This window comes from Silene latifolia, unplaced genomic scaffold, assembly GCF_048544455.1.
Source record: "Silene latifolia isolate original U9 population unplaced genomic scaffold, ASM4854445v1 chrun_scaffold_16, whole genome shotgun sequence".
Classification (NCBI taxonomy): Eukaryota; Viridiplantae; Streptophyta; class Magnoliopsida; order Caryophyllales; family Caryophyllaceae; genus Silene; species Silene latifolia.
In genome coordinates, this window is record NW_027413123.1 from 926,722 (window position 1) to 933,121 (window position 6,400).

Below are 6,400 nucleotides of genomic sequence, written 5' to 3' on the forward strand. Positions count from 1 at the left end.
CCCTCAAACAACATACACCCCACCTCCCATGAGAAACCAAAATCAAAGACCCTTTTTCAACCAAAACCAAGGTTACCAAAATCAATCTCCATACAATCAAAAAAATGACCAAGGTTTTGATGTTCAAAAAGGGGTCCTTCAAATGCAAAAGAATCAACAAGAATTTTTCACTCAAATGCAAAAAGATAGTCAAGCAAAGGAAACCACCATCAACAACATCCTAGCTCACACCAAAATGTTGGAAATCCAATTGACTCAACTAGAATCTTCAAGCTCACAAAGACAAAAGGGGCAATTACCACCTCAAAGTAATCCCCGAAGACATGAAACGGTTAGTGCCATTCACTTGAGAAGTGGTACAAGGTATGAAGCACTGAAGAAGCAAGTTGAGGATGAAGTTGTGGAAGCTAGTGACAAGGAAGAAATTGTGCAAAACTCCAAAGATGGAGAATCATCAAAAGAAGAAATCTCAAAGAAAGATGAAGACAAGGTCAAGGAGAAGGAGCCCATTGTGATTAGACTTTCTTTTCCAAGTCGTCAAGCCAAGCCCAAATTTGATGACCAACTTGGAAAGTTTATGGAAATTGTGAAGAATTTGGAAGTCTCAATTCCTTTCACGGAATTAATCAATCACGTGCCGGCCTATGCGAAATACATGAAAGACATCCTCACAAAGAAGAAGTCGATCCGGAAGCTTGAGACTATCGCCTTCACTAAGGTGAGTAGTGCAATACTTCAAGGGAGTTCACCTCCAAAACTCAAGGATCCGGGAAGCTTCTCAATACCGTGTACCATTGGCGACACCACGATCAACAAAGCCTTATGTGATCTAGGGGCTAGTGTGAGTGTTATGCCGTACTCGGTGAGTAAAAGGGTTGGGGATGGGAGAGCTTAAATGCACCAATATTACACTCCAAATGGCCGATAGATCGACGAAGACACCATTAGGGATATGGGAAGATGTTCTCGTGCGAATTGGGAAATTTTTCATCCCGGTGGACTTTGTCATTGTTGATATGGAAGAAGATTCCAACATTCCAATCATTCTACGAAGACCTTTCTTACACACCGCGGGTGCGGTGATTGATGTGAAACATGGAGAGCTTACTCTAGAAGTGGGAGATGAGAGTATAACTTTCAATCTTGACAAGACTATGAGAGCTCCCCGTTTGCATGAACCATGTTTTATGATTGATCATTATCGCCGGAAGGATGATAGGAAGAAGTCGGAACTCCAATGGAAGAAGAAAATTGAAGATGCTCCATTCAAAGAGCAAGTAAATTGTAACAAAGAGAGCTTGCAAAGCTCACCAAAGTCAAGCAATAAAGAAGATGGCCTCATTGGCCAAAACAAGATAATGGGAGAGTTGTCTCTATCAACTCAAGAGATCTTTAGTGATCAAGTAGATGAAGTGTGTGGTCTTTGGGACGATGAGTTTGAAGGGATTTTCAATCCCTATATTGGTAATGCTATCGATCAAGACCGACAACAAGGGCAAAGATCTATTGAAGAACTTTATCACGACAATGAACAAGCTTTTGATTACTTTTTCAAGGTGTTGAGCAACATCAACAACACCTTGGACATGCCCCCTTGACATCTCATCAAGAATGAGAGTTTGGTGGAGTCCTCCCTAAACCACCATTTGTAAATATTTCTAACTCCCTAACTCGCATTTTAATTCTTAATTTGCATTTTTGTCATTTTTGGATTTTTATGCCTTGATCAAGATAATTATCATGTTTGAGAGAAGTGAGGGAGGGACTAATGATTTCAATTGATGTGTAGTGCTTTAGCTTAGTGTGGGGATAACAATTGCCTAGGCTATTCATGCCTTAGTAGTGCCCCCACAATGAAGAACACGAGATTTTGAAGAATGAAAAATGACAAGGGATATGCAAGGTACACGGATGAATCGAATCCAGGGTAAAGGGGTAGAATCCGAGCGGTTTCAAGAGAATCCGCCCGTCTTCGAGCAACCCGGGCGTCTTGGTCCGAATCCGCCCGTCCTTCATGAGCTGAATTTTTGAAATTTTTGGACTGTTAGCAAATCCGGGCGTCCTGCAAAGAATCCGCCCGTCTTCATAAAGACGCTCGTCCTGAAAGAGAAGACGCCCGTCTTTTGGCTGAGAAAAAAACAAGAAAAATCCCTGGAAAGGAATCCGCCCGTCTTCTCTGAAAGACGCCCGTCCCGCATTTTCAAATCCGTCCGTCTTTCCTAAAATACGCCCGTCTTTAGGCGAGATTTCCCAACCCAGAACAGACAGAATCCGGGCGTCCCGAAGGAAAGCCGCCCGTCTCCCCCTGCATTTCAAATTTTTCGGGTTTATTATAAACCCCATCCCACATTCATTTCTTCATTTCTTCATTCAAAAACACTACCCACAAACCCCATAACTCAAAACTCAAAACCCTCATCCTCTCCATCACAAAAACAAGATTTCCTCAAATACATTCATCAAAATCAAATCAAAACATCCTTTTAACAAAAATTAATCACTCCTCTTTCAACAAAAATCAAAACCAAGCACAAAATCTTCAACCATTGAGTCCATTTTTGAATTCATAAAGGCAAAACCTTTCATCTTTAAATCGATTTGGGTACACTACAAATTGAAGATTTTTTACTCTTTTCTTGGTTCAAGCATCAATGGCAAGGACAAAAGGAGCAACAAAGGCACCAAAAGCAAAGGCACTCTCATCAAGACAAAAGAGTCTTCAAGCAAAGAAAGCATTGGCTATGGTGGTAGCTAGCCCAAACTTGGAAGTGCAACAAGAACAACCTCCCATGGAAGCAACAACATCTACTACTCCGGAAATTGCTCAACTTTCGAACTATCCGGAGGTAATTTTCATTTCCAAATCCCATAGGGACACTTTTGCCAAGTTTGCTAGAAAATCATTTCTATCCACCAAGTTTATTTGTGAAGATGCCTTAGATAAGTTGGGTGTCCTTGAGCAAACTAGAGCCTTCTTTAAAGCCATGGGGTTGGAGAAATTGTTTACAACAAAAGAATTGACATACCCCTCCCTTACCTTAGAATTCTTGAGTTCTTTGAAAGTCAATAAGGTAGAGACTTTGGAAACCATCGAGTTCCGCCTAGCTAATGTTAGTAGGCGCATCTCCTTTGAGTAAATGGGTAAAGCATTGGGTCTTAGTGATTCACCGAGTTATTTCAATAATGTTGGCAAATATGACCCCGACCCTCTTTAGGAGGCGATTTCCGGAAGGAAATTTGAGAACTATCATGCTAGTCGCGCTCTATTAGTCCACCATCCGGGCATTAGAGTGTGGCACAAGGTCGTAGGAAACACCATCATTGCAAGAAAAGACACCAACCACTTTACCAAGCTCGATTTTGTTCTTCTTGAGTCGGCCTTAAATATTGGAAGAGAATTCACCAAGCCTTTCAACTCTCTAAGGCTTTTGGTGGATAGATGGCTAAATTTTGATTGTGGGAAGCAAGGCAATACCGTCATTGTGAATGGAGGTCTAGTCACTCTTTTGGCTAAATACTTTGATCCGAACTTCAACAAGGATAACAAGTATGTGGCGAAAAAGGGTGGTCATCTCATTGATATTGATACTATGATAAACAAGTACAAGTGGGTCTCTCATAACCCTCTTGACACCAAGTATGGGTGGCTCACTAGTGAGGCTAGATCTTTTACTTTGCCTTCGAAGATTTGTCGTTTAAGTGTCCACCGGACCAACTATCTCCTTCCCCTTTCAAAAGAGGCCGAGTACATTATCCGACAACAAAAGGGTGAAATTGAAATGCCCTCTTCTTCCATTGTCACACCACCCTATCCTTTCAAGTACCAAGAGTTCAAACCCGAAGGTGTTGAAGCAAGCAAAGATTATATGACTCTTCTTATGCAAGAGATGCACAAGCAAGCTTTCAAGGATCGGGAAGATGCTTACTTAGCCCAATATCCACCCCTCCTTCATTTATCTAGGCAAGGACTACTTGATCCTTCATGTCCTTTGCCTAGTTGGGCAGATAGGGAAGTCTTCTTTCCGAGTGCATCTAGGGATGAGAGTCCGGGTGACGATGAGGTTGTTGGTGATGCGGTTGATGAGGATAATGATGATGAAGAGGCTAGTGAAGAAGAAGAAGAGGATGATGAACAAAGTGAACAACAAAGTGAAGAAGGAAGTGGTGATGTGTCCACTTCTATTGAGGAAGATGATGATAGTGATGATATGATGGAAGATTAGCAATCTTTGGAGGCTCCTACCCTCTTGAGGTTTGTCTATTTCTCTCTTTGTTTTATTTATTTATCTTGATCATTGTTGGAGTAGTCCTAGCACCATAGAGGACTAACACCTCGGCCCCATTGAGGTGTTCTCATTTTATTGTTCCCACTTTTAAAAAATCCAAAATGACAAATTTAGTTTCATGCATTGCATAGTGTGTGCATGAACTACACCCAACCTTAGGACAGTAGCAATAATGTCTAACTCGGTTTGGGGAAGTACATACATACACAACAGGAGGTAATCTAAATTATCCTCTCCGTCATAAATAAAAACTCATGCATCATGTAGTGTAGATTAGTGTAGCTTGCATTTAGTGTAGAATTCATGCATCATGCTTGCATGATTTCCCATCATTTTGGCCATTGAAGACAATGCCCATATTAGTGTGGGGATGGGGAATTCTAACTTAACTTTTATTCAAAAAATCCAAAAAATTGAAAAATTTCGAAAAATCATAAAAATTTGAAACTTGAAAAACCAAAAACAAGTTCATTTCCTTTGTAGTGTAGTCATGTATATATTGTATATATTGTGTTTGTTTTACCCTTGTTTACATTGATCGACTACGCCACATCCGAGACATGAGGATAATGAAGACCGCACAGTATGATCTTTCCAATCTCCTTTTTCCTCTTTATGTTAATGACTATGTGGCTTTATTTTGATTGATGTGGTATAACAATGTGAACTTAGGACTTACATTTAGTTTATATGTCATATTAGTTGGTAAAATCACTTGCATTAGGATGTATATAATAGTTGCATCATGGCATATAGTTGCATTTAGATGAAATGTTTTGAAAAGTGCCTAATTGGGAACTTTGACAAGAGCAATTAAGCCATTACAAATACTTTTTCAAGTTAAAACTTCGCCTACTAGAATGGATGTAAAACACCCTAGATTGTGTCATACTAGTGTCTTTCGACCCATGACCCAAAGCCTAGTCAAGGGTTTGCATGTGAGTCACCTATCCAACCCCGTGATGCGATGTGGACTTGGTTAACTTGTCTAGGTGACCTTGATAGACCTTGTGGTATGGCAACCTAAAAATACTTTCTATCAATAAGTTTGAAGTGCTCATTTCAAGGATTTTGTTATGTGGAAACGTTTTACTGCCAAGGAAACCTCAAATGTTTTGAAATGTTGAAATGTTGAGAATTTTAGTCGTTTTGATGGAGGCGTACCACTTTGATGTGCTTTGGAGATGGATCCACTGAATTGGGCGCCCACACGGTTGTGAATTCAACCGCCCAAAGACAGAGTGACTATCACCCCGAAAAGCTATTGTCTAGAGGTTAACCGGTTGCCTAATAAGCGATTGGCGAAAGCAAAGGACATTAGCACGGAAGGGACAAACCCCATCTCTAATTCTTGAAATGTGAAAGTTGAATGAGGTCAATTGTTGAATGCTATTCATATCCACCCTTGTTTACAACGATTTGAGCATTTCATTCCCAAAAAGCCTTTTTGTCAAGACACTTTATCGAGCTTGGGACGATCCATGACCTTTACTTTTGTAGAGAACTCGAGACTTGTCATGTCATGTGCTACTAGCATCATGGGGATCATCATTCCACGCCATCCGATCGCTCTAGACGAAAGTATTTGGAAATTGAGGACGAAAGTAGTCTAGTTTAACACCATTTGGAGGTGATTTAGTGTCATCCTCTTAGCCTTAGTGATTTGTTGAACTAGTATTTGTGACGGAATACATGCTCTTAAATTTGTTCCCTTTTAGTTGACTCCGCCACTTGATGAGGAAGTGGCTATTCCTTTTGTAGATGCATCCATTATTTGATTTTGTGTGCTTAATGTTTGGATGTGTCGCCATTTTGGCAAGACCCACCTTGCCTTGCAAGAAGGCATCCTACCTCATGGTTGTCTTGTTATGAGTTGAAGGGGCGGAGTGAGACCCGCTAATTGTCTCATATCGGCTATGTTATTAGGTTAGTTTAAATAATGGTCCTAGTCTTTGTCACCTCTGTACTCGGGACGAGCAAAGGTTCGGTTTGGGGATATTTGATGTGACCATAATTAGAGCATATTTAGTCCCCGAATTAGCCTTGTTCCCATGCTTTTTAGTGCATATTTGGGTCATTTATTGTCTTTAGTTCTTTGTTTTGCATATTCTTTG